Here is a 23,823-nt window from a genome sequence, read left to right on the forward strand (position 1 = left end):
GCCATCATGTGACTGTGTAGAGATTAACCCTTTCAGGACCAGAGATTTTTCATTTCTTCATCTTCACCTTCCAAGAGCCACAACTTCTTACTTTTTCTATTGATATAGTCGTATGAGGGCTCGTTTTTTGAGACACGAGTTGTATTTTTTAAAGGCATCATTTATTGTACCATACGTGTATGTACAAACTTTAAAAAATGTTTTAAGTGGGGAGAATTTTTTTTCTAAATGCCGTTGCGTCATTTTGGGGAGGGCTTAACTTTTACAACATTCATAGTGCAATAAAAAATGACATATAATCTGTTCTGCGGGTCAGAATGATTATGATGATAACACAGTCACATTGTTCTTTTTTTTCAACTTTCAAAAAGTTGTTTTCCGTCACCACATTCTAGTACCCGCAGCACTTTATTTTTTGTTGTTTGGCCTCATTTATTGAGGGGCGAGCAGAAGCATCGATCAGCACCATTTTCGGAAAGATAAGTCTTTTTGATCACTTTTTATTCCATTTTTTTGTGAATAGGATAGAAAGTAACAATTCCGGCTTTCCATCTATTTTTTATGTCCTTCACCATCTGGAATAAATATTGTGATATCTTAATAGTTCTGACTCTTTCATACACGTTGATACCAAATATACGGGCATTTTTAATTATTTGGATTTTTTTGCATTCACCCTTCAGGACGTAAATTTACTGTTGGCAGTCGTGAAAGGGTTAAACACCTGCGTTAAAAATTCGTGGTCAATTCGAAAGGCTCAAATGTGTGATTATAGTTAGAGTCTTTCCTGGAAAACTAGTCCATGACATTATTTCCTCATGAACTTCATCCACCTGTCAAACTAGGGTTTTGGTGGGATGCCAGAACGTACAGGAAATAATAGGCAGCAGGATACTGGTGGATGTCAATAGCCCTGACCCTCCCATTCCTGCACATAAATACGTCTAGAGGCAGCAAGTTGTCACAGCTGATCACTTTATGAACCCACAGACATCTACTGTATGGGTGGGATGCAAAAGTGTGAAAACAGCAGTCATCCTAATGAAGCACAGAAACCTTGATGGATGGGAAGCGGATCACGGACGGATAGCTTCAACCTGTTCGGCGGTTGGTAAGGTGCTGCCCGACGCTGAGAGATCGACGACTGTTTTTGGTTGTTGGCCAGATGTAGTTTCTGGAACAGAAATGAGAAAACTACACAGTGATTGGTTGCTCAAACAAAAAGTCAAGTTTTTGGAGGTTTTGTTGCAGAACAAATGTGACATCACAGAACAATTTTTACATACAATTTTAGGATAGAAATTGTGGTAACTCTATAAAAGGCCGAGACTCGGATCACTGAAGAGCTCGCTGACGTAGGGTGCTTTCACATCTGCGCTGTGGATTCCGCTTTCCTGCTGCATTCGGGGAACAGAAAAGGGGAATCCCCGCGGCCAAACAGTTCAGTCTTTGGATGGAACCAAGGAGTGCAGAATGGACCCAACTGACTACAATGGGGTCTGCCCGTTTTCCACCCAGCTGCTTGGCTTTTGGACCGTAGAAAAAGTTGCATGAAGCGCAACCGGTATTTTCAGCCAGGTCTGTGATGGGACCTCCAACCGGAGGTTCTGACGCAGATGTGAAACCACCCTAAGAGACTTATTTTATAGAGCAACAAGGGTGATATTATTTGTGTCCTATGGCTGGTATTATATGTTCATCATACATGGTATACACTCTTTGTAATGTAGGTATTACTGGTGGTGCTCTTAAAGCGGTTCTCTGGGACTTTGGGAATTTCTTCTATTGGTCATCCATAGATGTTCAGAGGGGTTCTGCTACTTAGGATCCCCGCTGATCAGCTGATTCCCAGCATTGCTGTCAATATGGACAGCGCAAGAAGCAGATTGTGTCATCCATTTAATGGGAGCTGCCCCTGCCTACTACCATCCTGGGCCACTGCAGTATGGATGGCGCAAACTGTTTCCAGCACTGCCCATACGGAGAGCGGTGCCTGAAATCAGCTGATCTACTGGGATCCTGAGTGGCGGACTGCCGGACAATCATCTATTGATCACCTATCCTGAGTATAGGTCATCAACAGAATAAATGCCCAAAGTCCCATAAAACCTCTTTACATACTAATTTTACCTGTAGCTCCATAACGCAGTACACTGAAATAGTTGTTTGCTTCTTCCAGAATATAGAGTCGGTCCAGCGTGGCTCACATTGAGGTGCAGGCCAACCCGACAGGCTGAATCGTATGTGGCATCATTAATAGGTTGCATGATACACCACACGTATCAATGGACTTGGCACTAGTAATGAACAACCACTCCCACAACTACCGCATATTGCGGAGGAGGGGTTGGCTGCTTAGTATTATACTTGCACATAGATAAGCATACAAAGGGTGCCAAATAGTGTTGCTCATCCTGATTTGCTGGGTGATAAAATTGTCCAAAATTTCGCAAAATAAGGATAGTCCAAGCCAACTTTTAGCGAATATCGTGGGAAAATTGAATTTCCCATAATGCCTACTGCAGAGGTCAGCATGCAGCCAATCAGCCTTGCTGATGTCACTAAATGTGTCCTCCATGTTGCATATGGCATATGGGTAGCAGTTTTATTGGACGCTTGCATCACATGACCTAGCTATCAATAACATAGGCACAGTGTAACCAGGGGGCATTTTACAATTGAGCACAGTACAAAGAAGCCACATCACTAGAGGTGAGCGAGTATACTCGCTAAGGGCGATTGCTCGAGTGAGCATTGCCCTTAGCGAGCACCTGTCCGCTCGGGAGCAAAGATTCGGCTGCCGGCGGCGGACAGGGAGCAGCGGGGGAGAGCGGGGAGGAATGGAGGGGAGATCTCTTTCTCCCTCTCTCCCCCAGCTCCCCCCTGCTGACTGCCGCAACTCACCTGTCCCTCGCGCCGGCAGCCGAACCTTCTCTGCCGAGCGGGGAGGTACTCGTTAAGGACCATGCTCGATCGAGTAATTGTCCTTAGCGAGTATGCTCGCTCATCTCTACACATCACGTTTATATGCCTATATAACCCATGGTTTGTTGTTAATAGGAACAGATATTCTGCTTGGTGTGAAAGCTTGTGTCCTAGCAGAGAACATAAATAGGGTTATATTGTAGGGAGCAGAGAAAGAACCTGCATCACATTTATGTGCGTATACAAAACATGGTCTGTACATTGGGAGAGGGTATATTTCTGTCGCTATCAATGTATATAGCAGCAAAGCAGACAGACAAAATATGCTTTGGTGTGGGGAATATTGCAGTTCTCTGCTTGTCGCCACAGACGTTGTTCAAAGTCACTAATCCGGCCACTGCAAATTATTTGCAGACCTTATGCAGCTAGCGGTGGAATTTGGCGAATTCAATTATGCTGCGTTAAACAATGAGGGCTCACAAAGATACAAGCCATACTCTGTGGCCTTCTGATCTCACTATCGTGAAAGAAAAGAAAACCAAACTGGAAAACAGCAAATACACACAGTGCGTGTCAGAGGCCTCAGATGTCATTCAAAGTCACCAGTCCGGCCACTATAAATTTCTTGCAGGCCTTATGCAGCTAGCAGTGTTTTTTTTTTTACAAACTACAAAGTTAGCTGATAACTAACATAAAACTACGCTAAAAAGTAAAGGAAAAAACTAAAATAAATAAATAAAAAGGAAACATGGAGAAAGCAAGGGTTGGGGACGTGTTGGTGGTGGTAGTAAAGGTGGTAGAGCAGGTGCCAAGTTGGTACTTTTAGTGGCTCCCCTGTTCAGCTCCCAGCTCCCTGTTCTGCAGGAGGCGAGGCAAGCCAACATCCACAGCACACAGAACAGGTCGTAGAGTGGAGGACACAGCATACTTCAACTACCACCACCTCCTCTTCCTCCTAGTTGCAGGCACACAGCAGTCAGTCTGCACCAGTCGGCCATGAACATTGACCCTCTTCTTCACCCAGTGCCAAATCCCTTGCACACTCCAAAGCAGTCCACATGGATCAGTCTGGGGAGCCGTGTCATGGATGTCAGAAATGCAGTACAAACAACCAGAGGTGGAAGACTAAGGCCAGTTTGACAGGTCCAGGTTTGAATTGCGATGCGTGAAAAAAAAAATCGCTCATGTCTATGACCCCATTCAAAAGCATGGGGGTCATAGTCGTGCGAGATTTGTGCGTTGTGCAATTTTCTCACCTGTGTGAAAGCAGCCTAAGGCCGGTTTCACACGGTTGTATTTGAGCACATATTTGCACACGCATTACACAGAGAATACAACCCATTCATTTCAATGGGTAAGTACAAATTTCTGTATTGCGCTCATGCATTTTGGTTGTACAAAAAAAAGGAGAGCATGTTCTATTTTTCTGCGTATTTGCTTATCAAAGGTCTCCATAGAAGTCAATGAGGGTTGCAAATGCGCACGCAATACACAAGGACACGCTGAAACATTGCGCAATTAAAAAGAAGACATCTAGAACTCTTAAGACGAATTAGCCATTTCAATCAGTGCTTAGTTGTGTCTCACGCTCAAATGAACAATTCTTGTAGGATAGAAAACGTACAGTGAAATATGCCGATACACGCCCTCGTTCAGTGCACAAATAAGTTGCGCAATTGCGCTTACGCAGGTGCGAAGCCCGTCTAAATGAGTATAAGCTGCCTGGGATAAGCCTAGACCTATTGTAATAGACAAGTAGCAGAAGGGCGGACTAGATGGACCAGGGGGGCTTTTTCTGCCGTCAGTTCCATCCATGTATATATTTCCATATATGATTCCATCGGCTGAACGGCTTCCATTGAGGGCAGAGCGAGTGTCCTGGTTTTACTCATGACAGATGAGAAGGCATAGCTTTTATAAATGAAATTTAAAGTGTGCCACAGGAAAAGAGACTTTATTTCCGGGGTGAGGAGCCAAGCCAGAATGCAGGAATGTCATATTGGAATGGTAATCCTTTCATGCTTGCTGGCTGTTCCTAAAGGAAACGTTTTTGTTTGTAAGCAAACTGCCCTTCCAACCCCCCTTTTTTCTTTTTTGGCCTGACTAATAACCTAAGTAGCTTCTGGGAGCTGTGTCACCCTTCCAATTCTTTCACACGTTATGTCAATCCAGTCACATGGAATGGATAGTCAGCATATCAGGAATGTCTCATTTTAATCACTGGAAAAGAAAGCTCATGAATGCAAATAGAGGATTAAAGACCTATAACTTTTCAAAGGGAAAAGTTAGGAAGTTCACCTTCCCAAGACCGCCGCTGCAGAATGGCCTGCTGGTGGGAGGGGGCTCACTTCCTAAACTCTTTTAAACTTTTGCTTGATCATGTGAGATGAGTCGGAATGTTACTTGCTGTCAGTGTATCTCTTGCTTGTGTTTCTAGGCTTTGCCTTCACTTGTTTGCACATATAGCTATAGGAAAAGTTCTACTACTACTACCTTTTAAGACTACTGTAGTAGACAGAATACAGTAACTCAGATTTATTCTGTCCATCTTCATACCGTAAACCTAATGGGACGCACATTTTAAATGAATTTCTGTAAGATCCCAAGCTTATCATCATCATCTACTTTCTGATAACTTTTGCACAGTCTCTGTTATAAGTTCCAGGGAAAGCTTGGCAGAGTAACTCTTGCCAATGAGTAATCAGCATAATTCCGGAATTCAACTGACCGCACTCCACTTTTACTTATAGTTCGGAGTCTTCTCAATCTGAGATTTGATCCATTACAATTTGATATATTTGATATTTTTTGATAATTGTCTATCTGTTCGTGGCATCAGTTATTGAGTGGCGTTCCCTATTGAGTCCTTTGAATTTTATCCCTTAATGACGCGGCCCTTTTTCTTTTTCCATTTTCATTTTTTCCTCCCCCCTTTAAAAAAATCATAACTCCTTTATTTATCCATCGACGTCGCTGTATGAGGGCTTGTTTTTTGCGGGACGAGTTGTATTTTTCAATGGTGCTATTTAATGTACCATATAATGTACTGAAAAACTTTTAAAACATTCTAAGTGGAGTAAAATGAAAAAAAACACAACATTTCGCCATCTTTTAGTGCGTCTTGTTTCTACGGCGCACAAACTGCAACAAAAATGACCTGATAACTTTATTCTATGGGTCAGTATGATTACTACGATACCAAACTTGTATAGTTTTTTTTTACTACACTCCTCTTTTTTTTTCAAAGACATTTAATTTTTTTCAATTATTTTCTGCCGTCATTTTGTGCGCGCAATAACTTTTTTATTTTTCCGTCAACATACACTACCGTTCAAAAGTTTGGGGTCACATTGAAATGTCCATATTTTTGAAGGAAAAGCACTGTACTTTTCAATGAAGAAAACTTTAAACTAGTCCTAACTTTAAACAAATGCACTCTATACATTGCTAATGTGGTAAATGACTATTCTAGCTGCAAATGTCTGTTTTGTTGTGCAATATCTACAAAGGTGTATAGAGGCCCATTTCCAGCAACTATCACTCCAGTGTTCTAATGGTGCAATGTGTTTGCTCATTGGCTCAGAAGGCTAATTGATGATTAGAAAACCCTTGTGCAATCATGTTCACACATCTGAAAACAGTCTAGCTCGTTACAGAAGCTACAAAACTGACCTTCCTGTGAGCAGATTGAGTTTCTGGAGCATCACATTTGTGGGGTCAATTAAACGCTCAAAATAGCCAGAAAAAGAGAACTTTCATCTGAAACTCGACAGTCTATTCTTGTTCTTAGAAATGAAGGCTATTCCATGCGAGAAATTGCTAAGAAATTGAAGATTTCCTACAACGGTGTGTACTACTCCCTTCAGAGGACAGCACAAACAGGCTCTAACCAGAGTAGAAAAAGAAGTGGGAGGCCGCGTTGCACAACTAAGCAAGAAGATAAGCACATTAGAGTCTCTAGTTTGAGAAACAGACGCCTCACAGGTACCCAACTGGCATCTTCATTAAATAGTACCCGCAAAACACCAGTGTCAACATCTACAGTGAAGAGGCGGCTGCGGGATTTTGGGCTTCAGGGCAGAGTGGCAAAGAAAAAGTCATATCTGAGACTGGCCAATAAAAGAAAAAGATTAAGATGGGCAAAAGAACACAGACATTGGACAGAGGAAGACTGGAAAAAAGTGTTGTGGACGGATGAATCCAAGTTTGAGGTGTTTGGATCACAAAGAAGAACATTTGTGAGATGCAGAACAAATGAAAAGATGCTGGAAGAATGCCTGATGCCATCTGTTAAGCATGGTGGAGGTAATGTGATGGTCTGGGGTTGCTTTGGTGCTGGTAATGTGGGAGATTTGTACAGGGTAAAAGGGATTCTGAATAAGGAAGGCTATCACTCCATTTTGCAACGCCATGCCATACCCAGTGGACAGCGCTTGATTGGAACCAATTTCATCCTACAACAGGACAATGACCCTAAACACACCTCCAAATTGTGCAAGAACTATTTACAGCAGAAGCAGGCAGCTGGTATTCTATCGGTAATGGAGTGGCCAGCGCAGTCACCAGATCTGAACCCCATTGAGCTGTTGTGGGAGCAGCTTGACCGTATGGTACGCCAGAAGTGCCCATCCAACCAATCCAACTTGTGGGAGATGCTTCTAGAAGCGTGGGGTGCAATTTCTCAAGCTTACCTCAACAAATTAACAGCTAGAATGTGAAAGGTGTGCAATGCTGTAATTGCTGCAAAAGGAGGATTCTTTGACGAAAGCAAAGTTTGATGTAAAAACAATGTTATTTCAAATACAAATCATTATTTCTAACCTTGTCAATGTCTTGACTCTATTTTCTATTCATTTCACAATGCATGGTGGTGAATAAGTGTGACTTTTCATGGAAAACACAAAATTGTTTGGGTGACCCCAAACTTTTGAACGGTAGTGTAGTTGAGCAAGGGCTCATTTTTTGCAGGATGTTCTGTAGTTTCTGATAGTACCAATTTGGAGTATATATGACTTTTTTATCGCTTTTTATTGCGTTTTTTTCTGGGAGACAGGGTAATTAATAAAGTGCATTTCTGGCGTTCTCTATTTTTTTTTATGGACGACGTTCACCATGCGGGAAAAATAATGTGCTACTTTGATAGATCGGACTTTTTCGGACGCGGTGATACCAAATACATATTTTTAATTTATTATTTAGATTTTTAATAATAGATATGGCAGAAGGGGTGTGATTTAAACTTTTACAACTTTTTTTTTTCAATTAAAAAAAACTTTATTGATTTTTTTTTACATTACTTTGAAGTCCCCCTGGGGGACTTTAACATGCGATGCTTTGATCGCTCCTGCATTATGACGTAATGCTATGGCATTACGTCATACTGCTTTTTGACAGGCAGTCTATTAAGCCACCCCACGGGGATGGCTTGATAAGCAGTCTGTTAAGGCAGCCCTGGGGCCTTTCATTAGGCCCCTGGTTGCCATGACACCTGCACGGCTCCCCCGATCTCACCGCGGGGGGGGCCGTGCGGGACCCCCGAACATCGTTCGGGGATTTAAACGATGAATTGACAGCGGCATTTAAATGGTTAATAGCCGCGATCTCACAGCTGATAGCGGCTATTGCCCGCGGGTGTCAGCTGTTATAAACAGCTGACATCCGCACTGTATGAAGAGAGGTTGCCACGCAACCTCTCTTCATACATACCCCGACGCTCCATGACGTACCGGTACGTCATTGGTCGTGAAGGGGTTAAGGGTGAAACGCATCGGATTAAAAAGTACCCTGTATCGTTTCATGTCTTGAGGATTTTGACGTTAGATATATTTTTGTTTGTATTTTTTCATTTTGGTGGGGTTTTTTTATTAAAGGGGTTCTGACATGAAAAAAAATTTTTTACTTACCTTGCCTAGCCAGGACCGATCTTTAGGCATGTCATCTCCATCAGGCATCTTCTTCTGTGGTTTCTAAAAGCAGAGCTAGAGCGGTCAAAATGACCGCTTCCTGCTCTACTCCATCCATCAGCCACTTCCGTGGTGAAAGGATGGGCGCCACGTCACAAGCAGTGCTTTCTGTGAGCGGCCCGTCTGTCCTGGCTGAACTCCCGAGTGCTGCGCATGCGAAGTGGAGTGGCAGCCTGTCCTGACTTCTGTCAGAGGGCACCTGTCTTCTGCGCATGCGCGGATTCCCGGAGGGAGGCGGCTCGTCGGAGGAAGAAGAAGAGCCTGCCGGGAGATGACCCCCGCTGCACAACAACAACAGGAGAAAAGGTAAGTATAAGATTTTTATGCTTTAGTAGCCATTAATCATTGGTACCCTGTGTCCATTAGGCAGACCAGGGAACAATGGCTGCTAAAGCATACAAATTTTATTCGTGTCAAAACCCCTTTAAATTTTTTTTAAAAATTTATTATTACCCCCTTTACCTGAAAATAAGACCTACCCCAAAAATAAGCCCTGGCCTAACTTTCGGCAAAGCTTGTAATATAAGCCCTACACCGAAAATAGGTTTACACTACATAAAAAAAAAAAATTACCTAGCAGGCTCGGTCCAGGTCCCTTTTGTTACTCTCTAGAGGTTTGGAGAGGTTCTCACCTCCAGGAAGTGATGGCTGTGATTGGTTCTTCAACTGCTGCTCAGCCAATCAAGGCAACGCTGGATGAACCAATGCGATGGCTGTCATTGGCCGTAGCTCAGCCAATTCATAAATCCCGTCTTTACAACGCGATGGCTGTTGATTGATTCTTCCACCAGCGCTCAGCCAATCAATGCACCTCCGGTTAAACCAATCACTGCCATCGCATTTGGTGCATCCAGCGCTGCATTGATTGGCTGAGCAGCAGTTGAAGAACCAATCACAGCCATGGCTGCCTGCAGGTGGGATTTATGAATTCCATAACCAGGAAGTGATGTTGTATGAGCGGCCGAGGACTGCGGGAAGCGTGTTGAAGCTGTGGAGAGCACTAAGAGGGATCTGGACCGAGCCTGCTAGGTAAGTATAACAAGACTTCCTGAAAATAAGACGTAGTGACTCTTTTGGGGCAAAAATTAATATAATATATTTTCAGGGAAACATGGTATTATTTTACACTAGGGTATCTAACACCTTTTTCCTTCTATTGTTGTTGGCTATTCAGTCATTCACAACCCCTTGGTGACCTCCCTCAATGTTTTTCTGTTTTGCACTGCTTCTTTCAGGGCTTGAACCCATGACCTCCTGTACTCTAGTCAGTAGCTCTCCCCAGTGAGATATCCAGCTTCCTTAACAATTTTCCCTACAAGACCTCTCAATACCGACTCCTGACTTTTCCTCCTGACTACGTTACCTATCTCATCCATTGTACTGCAACCAAAACTACTGACTCCTGGTTTCCATCTGGCTACTCTCTAGTGCCCTGCATGGCTACTACTCCCGCAGCTCCTCGCCAGCGCCAGTAAAATGGTATAGCTTCTTTTAGTTGTCCGATATCCATGCTAGTATCCCCTCCCTATTTTAAGTTAGGAAAATAATTGGGGAGGCAGGTCAGGTTCCAGTCTGGGGTTGCCCCTTTTCGGGGTGGTTACTATGCTTGCTCATCTAGATATTATAGTTTGGGACATTTATGGTGCAGTTAGATTTTTCATGTAATTTGATCACTAATAAAATTGAAATTTTAAGTAAGGAATATGGTACACTTTTCTGTGACTAGAAACTTTTTGTGTCTGTGACTAGATATTTTGGCCTGTGAGCTATTTAAGAAAACAGTAATATTAAAATTTTTTAAAGAGAATTTGTCATCAATTTTGGCCCTCTTAACAGATTATATGGCTGAGAATGGTAAAAAGACTTCAATTTGGGTGGCAATTTTTGGAAATTTAGGCCGATCACTACTAACCCAATTATTCGAATGATCGCTCATCACTAGTACTGATCCTAAAACTTAATCCCTTAACGATGCAGCCCTTTTTTTCACTTGTGTTTTTCCCCCCTTTTAAAAAATAATTTTTATTTATCCATTGATGTAGATGTCTGAGGGCTTGTTTTTTGCAGGGTGAGTAGTGTTTTTTAATTGTACTATTTAATGTACTATATAATGTACTGAAAAACATTTTAAAAATTCTAACTGGAGTGAAATTAGAAAAAAACCCAAAATTCTTTTGGGGGGGGTTCTTATTTTTGGGGGGTTTATACTCACCGCACCGTCTGGCTCCCTCATGCTAGTCTCCAATGGCGTTGTGGCAGGCTGCCGTGTCCTCTGTGATGACATGGAACTCTCTTTCTGGTGACGGGGCTTTAAATACCCCGTCTCCATCAAGCGAGTGCTGCGATTGGCTCACAAGGGCCGGTGCTCAGCCGATCAGAGCCAGCGCTAGTCGGCGACGTCTGCATCCTTAGCGCTGGCCTCCGGCATTGTGGCAGGCTGCCATGTCCTCTGCACTGACACAGAATTCTCTGTCTGGTGAAGGAGCTTTGAATACCCTGCCTCCAGCAAGCAAGTGCTATGATTGGATCGAGCGCCAGCCAATCAGAGCTGGGACTCAATCATTCATAGCCATTCAGTAAATGAATAAGCTATATCTTGGCTATTCATGAATGAATAGCTAAGAGCTATGTGTGATTGGCTGAGCGCTCAGCCAATAGCTAAGCAGTAGCTGCTATTGGCTGAGCCCTCAGCCAATCTGCACAGCCCTTTCAGGAGGCGGGGATTTTTAAATCCCCGACTGCTGAAAGAGCTCAGTAGCTGTGTCGGGGAGCCAGCAGAAGGACGCGGCTGAGAGCAGGAGAGGTGAGTATAATTTAAAAAAATATATTTTTTCACACTTATTGATGATTATTGGGGAAGGGCTTATATTTCAAGCCCTTCCCCGATAATCATTCCGCAGGGCTTGCTGAAACCATTGATTTCAATGGGATCGGCAGCAGTGCCGATCCCATTGAAAGCAATAGAATAGAATGCCGCGAACTTCTGCCACAGCTGTGACAGCTGTGGCAGAGGATTCCTTCATCCCCGCGGTCCCCACGGGGATGAAGGAAACTCCTGCCACAGCTGTCACAGCTGTAACAGCTGTGGCAGAAGTCCGCGGCATTCTCCCTATGCTTTCAATGGGGTTACCGCTGCTGTCGCTAGCCCCATTGAAACCATTTGCGATATGCCAGTTCTATACCGGCCTCTTTCTTGCGCTGCGATGCGAGATTTTTCTCGTGCTCTCGCAGCGCAAGAAAGAAAATATCGCCAGTGGGTGGGAGCCCTGAGGAGGAGATTGAATTGATGAGAAGAGCAAGTCACCAGTTATGAGATAGTGGAGAATTACATATACAGCCTACACACAGTAAAATGCAGGGAATGTAGCATATAAGTCATATTAAGCCGCATCCAAGTGGGTAATTTTCTCGCGCGATTTTGTCACAGTGCTACAAATTGCATGTATGTGAAGCCCATGCTTTCCTATGGGTTCTTCCACACAAGCGATGTTTTGTAGCATGCAACATTGCAAAACTACAAAATAGATTTGCATTTTTTTTGTAGCCCATATTTCCCTATGGAGACTTCACGAAAATGCTGTAAAAGCACTAAACTAATCCCTAGCTGCAGAACAAAATAATAAAAAAGGAACACATCCCCTCTCTAGCGCTGTCAGCTGTCCATGTGTCTCCCCTGAAGCTCCCCGACAGCTGCTTGAAGTTCTCCTGCAGAGCTTCCAGATCAGGACTATGAAAATCCCCACCTCCAGGAAGTTCTGCCTCTGATTGGTTCCCGATTACAATGCTCAGGCAATCAAAGCCAGCGCTCGAGGAACCAATCACAACCATTCAATGAATCAATGAATGGCTGTGATTGGTTCATCCAGCGCTAGCTCTGATTGGCTGAGCCACAGCACACGTGAACCAATCACGGCCAGCCCTTCTTGGAGGCGGGATTTTGATCCTGCAATGGCAGAAGACTAAAGACGGGTACCGGTGGGCTTCATTGGAGAAGATACGCCGAAGATGACAGCGTCTCTTGGGTGATGTATTAGTTTTTTTACTGCAGCTAGGGCTTATTTATGGGGGAAGGAATATATTTTGCTCGCCCCCTCCCCGAAAATCCTTGCACATGGTGCTTCAAAGTTACGCGACTTTGTAGCACCACCTGCGACTTTGTAGCAACACAAAATGCAGCAGACCACCAATACGATATTGCTGTGATTTTCTCGTGTCCATATTGTGTCGCCCATGTGGATGTGGTCTTATGGCCAGAAATAGTGTTATTCCTCATGTAACATGGCAGCTAATTCTGAAAAGTTATTGGAAAACTCAGGTACACTTTAACTCTATGATACCGGGAAAAAAAAAACCATTTAATAACTTCACCCCCGGATGGATGCTGTCTACAGATGAGCGAACCTACTCGGCCACGCCCCTTTTTCGCCCGAGCACCGCGATTTTCGAGTTCTTCCGTACTTGGGCGAAAAGATTCGGGGGGGGGGGCGCCGTGGGTGAGTGGGGGGTTGCAGCGGGGAGTGGGGGGGAGAGGGAGAGAGAGAGGGCTCCCCCCTGTTCCCCGCTGCTACCCCCCACTCCGCCACGCCTTCCCCCGCCCCCCCGGCGCCCCCCGAATCTTTTCACCCGAGTACGGAAGTACTCGAAAATCGCGGTGCTCGATCGAGTAATTACTCGAAACGAGTAGGTTCGCTCATCTCTAGCCACGATGTTTGGCTCACGGCCATACAGTGCAGGGACAGCATTCGCCTGAAAGAGGCCTTAGGAGTCAATAAGACATATTGATGCACAAAAGAAACATTTTAATGACAAATTAAGTTCTACAATAACCCCTTTAAGAACGTGGCCCTTTTTTTTCCATTTTTATTTTTTCTTTTAAAAAATCATAACTTTTATTTATCCATCGACGTCGCTGTATGAGGGCTTGTTTTTTGCAGGACGAGCTGTATATTTCAATGGTGCTATTTACTGTACCATATAATGTACTGAAAAACTTTAAAAAAAAATTCTAAGTGGAGTAAAATGAAAAAAACCCGACATTCCGACATCTTTCAGTGCATCTTGTTTCGGCAGCGCACAAACTGCAACAAAAATGACCTGATAACTTTATTCTATGGGTCAGTATGATTATTACGATACCAAACTTGTATAGTTTTTATTTTCTTTTTGCTCTATTACTTATTTTTTTCAATTAATTTTTACAATTATTTTCTGCTGCATCTTCTGCGTGCAATAACTTTTTTATTTTTTCCATCGACGTATTTGTGCAAGGGCTCATTTTTTGCGAGCCATCCTGTAGTTTGCGTTGGTACCATTTCGGAATACATATGACTTTTTAATAGCTTTTTATTGCATTTTTTATGGGAGACAGGGGTGCATTTTGTGGCGTTCCTAATTTTTTTTTTCTACGACGTTCACAGTGCAAGGTAAATAATGCGCTACTTTGATAGATCGGACTTTTACGGACGCAGTGATACCAAATATAATTTTTTTTATGGCTTGATAGGCAGTCTGCTAAAGCAGCCCTGGGGCCTTTCAAAAGGCCCCCGGCTGCCATGACACCCGCACAGCTCCCTGCGATCTCATCGCAGAGGGTCCATATGGGACCCCCAAACATCGTTCAGTGGATTTAAATGCTACTGTCAGAATTGATATGGGCATTTAAGGGGTTAATAGCGCTGATCAGCTGCGCGGCTGATTTAATAAACAGCTGACGCCGCGCTGTATGAAGGGAGGTCGCCCTGCGATCTCTCTTCATACATATTCCGATGCTGCAGGACGTAAATATACATCCTGGAGCGTTAAGGGGTTAATGGTACTTTACATGGGGCAATTAGTACCTGACTTCTTGCTGGAAACAGGGAATCCGGGCGATAATCATTCTGGGTACATACAGCCGCCAACAGGGCACTAAGCAAGAATTCCTCCATCTGTGGGAGTTGCTTGGTTCTTAACAAAGCTAAAAGCCAAATGACTGTCATGTCGTGTAAACAGGAGCCACTCAATGAGCAACTCCTATTTACTGTGAACGGAATTGAGTGGCCGGAACGATCCCGACTCTCTCCACCTCCATTCACTTCAAATGATTATCGCTCCTGTGTTAAGCATTGGAGTGATGGTAGCCCATTGGATGGCTGTCCGGCCCTTGTATGCCCAACAGTTGTAAAGGCATCTTTAAGTGGAAAATATGTCCAAAGGTACCATATCCTCAGTATGCTCATACTACATGATAGCATTCGCGTTGAATATGGAAGCTTTAAATATAGCATATTGGTAAATATACTAATATCTGACATACTTGCATAGATGTTGAGTCAAACAATCCGATTTCCCCATGACCTCTTCCTGCCGGTCGCTCTGCTGTTTGCCATTGCATGCACGGGGAATGTGCTATGCATTGCAGAGAAAAAGTCATGTTGGGCTATCAAGTGCCAGACCATTTGCTATTTGAATATGTGTTTACATTGTAACATAGTAACACGGCTCAGCCCCCCTCAGACCGCAGCACAAGGCTGGCATGTGTTAACTGCTGCATTAAGTTGACTCAGAAGAAAGCAAAAATGCACAGCTTGTGGTGTAAGGAGGTTGAAGCCCAGCCAGATTGTCTGCATTCTAAAAGAGGAACCTTTCTAGGTATCTACAGAAGACACACATGCTATTCCTTGTGAAGTGAGAAGAGACTGTGGGATACTTGGAAATAAAGAACTAATGGAAGACTGAATGAAAGATTTCTTCAGATTTCAAGGCAAATGAATGCAGAGATTGTTAAAAAATGAACATTTTATATACAATTGTAACCCAGTGGATTTTGTGACTCTTTCCATTCAGAGTGTAATGTAGTAACATAGTAAGGCCAAAAAAAGACATATGTCTATTCGATTCAGCCTATCCCCTTCCCCCCAGACGCCCCCATGTTGATCCGGAGGAAGGCAAAAACATCCCCAATGAGGTTGAAGCAAATTTTCCCAATTTAAGGGGAAAAGATTCCTTCCTGACTCCAATCTGGCAACCGGAATAATCCCCGAATCACTGATCCTTCTGAGGTTATTAATGATTGTAACATGTAATATTGTATCGCTCAAGAAAGACATCCAGGCCCCTCTTGTACTGTTCTATTGAATTCATCATCACCACGTCCTCAGGCAGAGAGTTCGATAGTCTCACTGCTCTTACAGTAAAGAACTCCCTTCTATGTCCTCTAGATGTAAAGCGCGCCCCCTTGTTACAGTCACAGTTCTGGGTATAAACAGATGATGGGAGAGATCTCTGTATTGTCCCCTAATATATTTATACTTAAAGGGGTGGTCTCGCGAAACCAAGTGGGGTTATACACTTCCGTATGGCCATATTAATGCACTTTGTAATGTACATTGTGCATTAAATATGAGCCATACAGAAGTTATTCCACTTACCTGCTCCGTTGCTAGCGTCCTCGTCTCCATGGTTCCGTCTAAATTCGCTGGCAGCTTGCTTTTTTAGACGCGCTTGCGCAGTCCGGTCTTCTCCATTCAGCACGAGCCGCTTCAGTGTGCTCCCCGCTACAGCTCTTCTGCGCATGCGCAGACGAGCTGTCACTGCTCGGGAGCGCGCTGAAGCGGCCATTCTGCACCATCCTCTGTTAGAGGAAGGTGCAGAAACTGGAGCTGCCCAGCGGAGAAGCCCAGCCCAGCCCAGCAGCCCCGAGAAGCCTCCCAGGTAAGTGATGGGTCGGGGGGAGGCTGCCGCTGCGCCGGGCTGCGCCGGGGGGGCTGTCGCTGCGCCGGGGGGGCTGTCGCTGCGCCGGGGGGGCTGTCGCTGCGCCGGGGGGGGCTGCCGCTGTGATGGGGGGGCTGTCGCTAAGCCGGGGGGGGCTGCCGCTGCGCCGGGGGGGCTGTCGCTAGGCCGGGGGGGGCTGCCGCTGTGATGGGGGGGCTGTCGCTAGGCCGGGGGGGGCTGCCGCTGCGCCAGGGGGGCTGTCGCTAGGCCGGGGGGGGCTGCCGCTGTGATGGGGGGGCTGTCGCTAGGCCGGGGGGGGCTGCCGCTGCGCCGGGCTGCGCCGGGGGGGCTGTCGCTAGGCCGGGGGGGGGCTGCCGCTAGGCCGGGGGAACTAGCGCTGGGCTCCGGAACCTAGCGCTGGGCTCCGGGGCCTTCACCTGGGCTGAGGGTCTAGCGCTGGGGAGCCGGGGGCTAGCGCCGGTTACCTGCTGTCTGGTCGGCGGCTGCGGGGCGTCTGGTCGGCGGCTGCGATGCGTCCGGTTGCCATGGAGACACAGCTGGCGGCGTCTCGGGAGCGCGCACGTCGGGCTGCAGCGAGCGACGGGGAAAGAGCCGGCGGCCATCTTGAGGAAACTTTTATAAGTTGCTGAAACGCTGGAACGGTAAGTACGAACCAGCTAGAAATGTCATTTACAGGGGGGCTTAGTAATGTATGTTTAATGGGGGGGACTGGGCAAAAAAAAAAATTAACTGCTTCCTCGAGACATCTCCTTTAATTATTAAGCCACCTAAATAACCCCAATTTTGATATCCTCTCTGGGTGTTGTAGTCCACCCATTCCATTTATTACTTTAATTGCCCACCTTTGTACCTGCTCAAGCTCTGTCCTTCTTAAGTACCGGTAACCAAAACTGTCCACGATATTCCATGTGTGGTCTGACCAGTGACTTGTAAAGAGGAAGAACAATGTTCTCATCATGCGCCCCTAGACCTCTTTTGATGCACCAGATGATCCTATTTGCCTTGGCAGCAGCTGCCTGACACTGGTTGCTCCAGTTGAGTTTACAGTTAACTAAAACCCCCAAGTCCTTTTCCATGCCAGTGTTCCCCAGTGGTTTCCCATTTAGTGTATAACGGTGACATGTATTTCCCTACACATGCATAATCTTACATTTAACACTGTTAAACCTCATTTGCCTGATTTTGCCAGCTGAAGCCGTGGCCAGCTTCACATTTCCCCTGCAGTGGTTGCTGCAAGGTAAATGTGGTATTATAGGATGGACATTTCCATAAATGGCCTACCTATAATACAAGGACAGCAGAAGGTCCACCAGAACAGAAGCCATTCCTACTGAGTGGCTTTCCTTTGTGGTCACAGAAGGTGTCCTGAGTAGAAAACATCTGAAAAGTTATTGTTCGCTTGGCACAATCCCTTAATGGTTGGGACTTTGTTTATTCTATAGAGACTCCATTACATTACGGAATATGTTGGTGCTATATAAATAAAAAATGGTTATCATTCCATGAGCTGCTATTTGGCATCGATTTTAGAAAATGCAAGGCCGTACATCATGTGCGCCTTACTATTTAGTCTAGACATGGCTAGTTTAACAATCTTTGGAATAATAGGGCCTAGATATCAGAAAGGGATTTGATTGGGAGAATTCTTATTGTTAAAACACATGATTATTTTTTTCTGTAAGTGAACTATAAAAAAAGTCAAGGAAGCCAACACCAAGCAGGAATTGTCAGTTGGCACCATAGTGCAATTTTTGATCTCTTATCACCATATATATCTTTCTGAATTGTCTGTTCCTCCAGGCAAGCTAAGTTTCTTGTAAATTTTCACCTTATTTTTTATCATTTTACCGTCTCCACCTTACCTCCCCCTTGCCAGCTCACCTCCTCTCTCCTCCCCTTCGGCTGTTTGCAATAGGAGAGGGCAGGATGGGGGCAAAACTACGCTCCTGCCCTCTTCCCAAGCCTTGTCTGCAGCTAGCAATGGGAGGGGGTGGTCCGGAGCTTAGCTCTGCACCAGTCCCGCTCCCTCCCATTGCAAACAGCCGAAGGGGAGGAGAGGGGAGGAGAGAATGGGGAGGGAGTTTATCAGTCATGCTGCTAAACTCCCTCCCACCTCACTTTACCATCCGCTGTCATTGGCTCCCATAGGAGCCTATGCAGCCGCCGACATATTCCGGGCAGAAAGATAGTTCCAGGACTATCTTTGCTGCCCGGTGTAAAAGCGCTCGGCGCTATATTGGCTGGTCAGGCACTTTTACACCACGGGAATACACCTGTGGGATCTGATGCATTGGAATCCAATGTATCAGATGGTAGCGTATATCGGCTGTCCGTGAAAACGGCGGCCCATATACGCTCGTGTAAATAAGCCCTTATACTTTTATACTGCAATAAATCCTTCATTTATCTTAGAATTGACATGGCTTCACGCATTGAGACACTCATAAAGGTACTCTTAGATGAGACGATTATCAATAATAAAGACTACAACTTTTGAACTGTACGACAAAAGCACAGAGAGGCCGTTACCAAAAAGGAAGAGAAGAATAAAACAAAACACTTGTGAAAACTTCTGAAACTTCATCCTAATTATTTTATGTCCTACTGACATTTTCTTCCACTTATTCTGTGGCACGGAACATGCCGCATCCAGATGGCTGATGTAGGTCAATAGAGAATTATGAAAAGACTCTACAAACATTTTTAGCGCATTTTTGTCACTTTTCATGAGTTTTTTTTGATCCATGACATTTCTTGAAAATTGGCTGGCACCATATCACAGATTATTATAGAAAATCTGCAGTACATTCCTGTGCGAAAGAAGACGGGTGAGCCTACCAGTGCACACTGCGAATATTGAATACTAGAGATGAGCGAGCACCAAAATGCTCGAGTGCTCGTTACTCGGGACGAACTTTTCGCGATGCTCGAGGGTTCGTTTCGAGTAACGAACCCCATTGAAGTCAATGGGCGACCCGAGCATTTTTGTATTTCGCCGATGCTCGCTAAGGTTTCCATTTGTGAAAATCTGGGCAATTCAAGAAAGTGATGGGAACGACACAGCAACGGATAGGGCAGGCGAGGGGCTACATGTTGGGCTGCATCTCAAGTTCCCAGGTCCCACTATTAAGCCACAATAGCGGCAAGAGTGGGGCCGCCCCCCTTCCAACAACTTTTACTTCTGAAAAGCCCTCATTAGCATGGCATACCTTAGCTAAGCACCACACTACCTCCAACAAAGCACAATCACTGCCTGCATGACACTCCACTGACACTTCTCCTGGGTTACATGCTGCCCAACTGCCCCCCCTCCCCCCCACAGCGCACACCAAAGTGTCCCTGCGCAGCCTTCAGCTGCCCTCATGCCACACCACCCTCATGTCTATTTAGAAGTGCGTCTGCCATGAGGAGGAACCGCAGGCACACACCGCAGAGGGTTGGCACGGCTAGGCAGTGACCCTCTTTAAAAGGGGTGGTGCGATAGCCCACAATGCTGTACAGAAGCAATGAGAAATATAATCCTGTGCCACCGCCATCAGGAGCTGCACACGTGGGCATAGCAATGGGGAACCTATGTGCCTCACACTATTCATTCTGTCAAGGTGTCTGCATGCCCCAGTCAGACCGGGCTTTTTAATTCATAGACACAGGCAGGTACAACTCCCTATTGTGAAGTCCCTGTCGACCGACAGCATGGGTGGCTCCCTGGAACCCACCGGCGATACACAAAAATATCCCATTGCATTGCCCAACACAGCTGAGGTAGTAATGTCGTGCTTAATGCAGGTGGGCTTCGGCCCACACTGCATGCCCTAGTCAGACTGGGGTTCTTTACAAGTGGAAACAGATGCATTTATAATTCCCTGTGGACCCACAGCATGGGTGGCTCCCTGGAACCCACTGGCGGTACATAAATATATCCCATTGCAGTGCCCAACACAGCTGATGTAACGTCAGCTGTAATGCAGGTGGGCAAAAAATTAATTGGATTACACTGTAGGCGAGGGCCCACAAAAATTGGTGTACCAACAGTACTAATGTACACTACCGTTCAAAAGTTTGGGGTCACATTGAAATGTCCTTATTTTTGAAGGAAAAGCACTGTACTTTTCAATGAAGATAACTTTAAACTAGTCCTAACTTTAAACAAATGCACTCTATACATTGCTAATGTGGTAAATGACTATTCTAGCTGCAAATGTCTGGTTTTTTGTGCAATATCTACAAAGGTGTATAGAGGCCCATTTCCAGCAACTATCACTCCATTGTTCTAATGGTACAATGTGTTTGCTCATTGGCTCAGAAGGCTAATTGATGATTAGAAAACCCTTGTGCAATCATGTTCACACATCTGAATACAGTCTAGCTCGTTACAGAAGCTACAAAACTGACCTTCCTGTGAGCAGATTGAGTTTCTGGAGCATCACATTTGTGGGGTCAATTAAACGCTCAAAATGGCCAGAAAAAGAGAACTTTCATCTGAAACTCGACAGTCTATTCTTGTTCTTAGAAATGAAGGCTATTCCATGCGAGAAATTGCTAAGAAATTGAAGATTTCCTACAACGGTGTGTACTACTCCCTTCAGAGGACAGCACAAACAGGCTCTAACCAGAGTAGAAAAAGAAGTGGGAGGCCGCGTTGCACAACTAAGCAAGAAGATAAGCACATTAGAGTCTCTAGTTTGAGAAACAGACGCCTCACAGGTACCCAACTGGCATCTTCATTAAATAGTACCCGCAAAACACCAGTGTCAACATCTACAGTGAAGAGGCGGCTGCGGGATTTTGGGCTTCAGGGCATAGTGGCAAAGAAAAAGCCATATCTGAGACTGGCCAATAAAAGAAAAAGATTAAGATGGGCAAAAGAACACAGACAGTGGACAGAGGAAGACTGGAAAAAAGTGTTGTGGATGGATGAATCCAAGTTTGAGGTGTTTGGATCACAAAGAAGAACGTTTGTGAGACGCAGAACAAATGAAAAGATGCTGGAAGAATGCCTGACGCCATCTGTTAAGCATGGTGGAGGTAATGTGATGGTCTGGGGTTGCTTTGGTGCTGGTAAGGTGGGAGATTTGTACAGGGTAAAAGGGATTCTGAATAAGAAAGGCTATCACTCCATTTTGCAACGCCATGCCATACCCAGTGGACAGCGCTTGATTGGAACCAATTTCATCCTACAACAGGACAATGACCCTAAACACACCTCCAAATTGTGCAAGAACTATTTACAGCAGAAGCAGGCAGCTGGTATTCTATCGGTAATGGAGTGGCCAGCGCAGTCACCAGATCTGAACCCCATTGAGCTGTTGTGGGAGCAGCTTGACCGTATGGTACGCCAGAAGTGCCCATCCAACCAATCCAACTTGTGGGAGATGCTTCTAGAAGCGTGGGGTGCAATTTCTCAAGCTTACCTCAACAAATTAACAGCTAGAATGTCAAAGGTGTGCAATGCTGTAATTGCTGCAAAAGGAGGATTCTTTGACGAAAGCAAAGTTTGATGTAAAAACAATGTTATTTCAAATACAAATCATTATTTCTAACCTTGTCAATGTCTTGACTCTATTTTCTATTCATTTCACAACGCATGGTGGTGAATAAGTGTGACTTTTCATGGAAAACACAAAATTGTTTGGGTGACCCCAAACTTTTGAACGGTAGTGTACCTCAGAAAAATTGCCCATGCCCAACCAAGAGGGCAGGTGAAACCCATTAATCGCTTTGGTTAATGTGGCTTAAGTGGTAACTAGGCCTGGAGGCAGCCCAGTTTAACGAAAAATTGGTTCAAGTTAAAGTTTCAACGCTTTTAAGAGCATTGAAACGTATAAAAATTGTTTAGAAAAATTATATGAGTGAGCCTTGTGGCCCTAAGAAAAATTGCCCGTTCGGTGTGATTACGTGAGGTTTCAGGAGGAGGAGCAGGAGGAGGAGGAGGAGGAATATTATACACAGATTGATGAAGCAGAAATGTCCCCGTTTTGGATGGTGAGAGAGAACGATGCTTCCATCCGCAGGTGCATAATACATATTGCTTAGGTATTGCTGCTGTCCGCTGGTGCAGAAGAGAAGTCTGGGGAAATCCAGGCTTTGTTCATCTTGATGAGTGTTAGCCTGTCGGCACTGTCGGTTGACAAGCGGCTACGCTTATCTGTGATGATTCCCCCAGCCACACTAAACACCCTCTCCGACAAGACGCTAGCCGCAGGACAAGCAAGCACCTCCAGGGCATACAGCGCGAGTTCAGGCCACGTGTCCAGCTTCGACACCCAGTAGTTGTAGGGGGCAGAGGCGTCACGGAGGATGGTTGTGCGATCGGCTACGTACTCCCTCACCATCCTTTTACAGTGCTCCCGCCCACTCAGCCGTGACTGGGGAGCGGTGACACAGTCTTGCTGGGGAGCGATAAAGCTGGCAAAGGCCTTGGAGAATGTTCCCCTGCCTGCGCTGTACATGCTGCATGATCTCTGCGCCTCCCCTGCTACCTGGCCCTCGGAACTGCGCCTTCTGCCACTAGCGCTGTCGGATGGGAAGTTTACCATCAGTTTGTCCACCAGCGCCCTGTGGTATTGCATCATTCTCGAACTCCTTTCCTCTTCGGGAATGAGAGTGCAAAGGCTCTCCTTATACCGTGGGTCGAGCAGTGTGTACACCCAGTAATCCGTAGTGGCCAGAATGCGTGTAACGCGAGGGTCACGAGAAAGGCATCCTAACATGAAGTCAGCCATGTGTGCCAGGGTACCTGTATGCAACACATGGCTGTCTTCACTAGGAAGATCACTTTCAGGATCCTCCTCCTCCTCCTCTTCCTCCTCCTCAGCCCATACACGCTGAAAGGATGACAGGCAAGCAGCATGGGTACCGTCAGCAGTGGGCCAAGCTGTCTCTTCCCCCTCCTACTCATCCTCCTCATGCTCCTCCTCCTCCTCCTGAACGCGCTGAGATATTGACAGGAGGGTGCTCTGACTATCCAGCGACATACTGTCTTCCCCCGGCTCTGTTTCCGAGCGCAAAGCGTCTGCCTTTATGCTTTGCAGGGAACTTCTCAAGATGCATAGCAGAGGAATGGTGATGCTAATGATTGCAGCATCGCCGCTCACCACCTGGGTAGCCTCCTCAAATTTTCCAAGGACCTGGCAGATGGCTGCCAACCAGGGCCACTCTTCTGTAAATAATTGAGGAGGCTGACTCCCACTGCGCCGCGCAAGTTGGACTTGGTATTCCACTA

This window comes from Eleutherodactylus coqui, chromosome 13 (genome assembly GCF_035609145.1).
Source record: "Eleutherodactylus coqui strain aEleCoq1 chromosome 13, aEleCoq1.hap1, whole genome shotgun sequence".
NCBI lineage: Eukaryota > Metazoa > Chordata > Amphibia > Anura > Eleutherodactylidae > Eleutherodactylus > Eleutherodactylus coqui.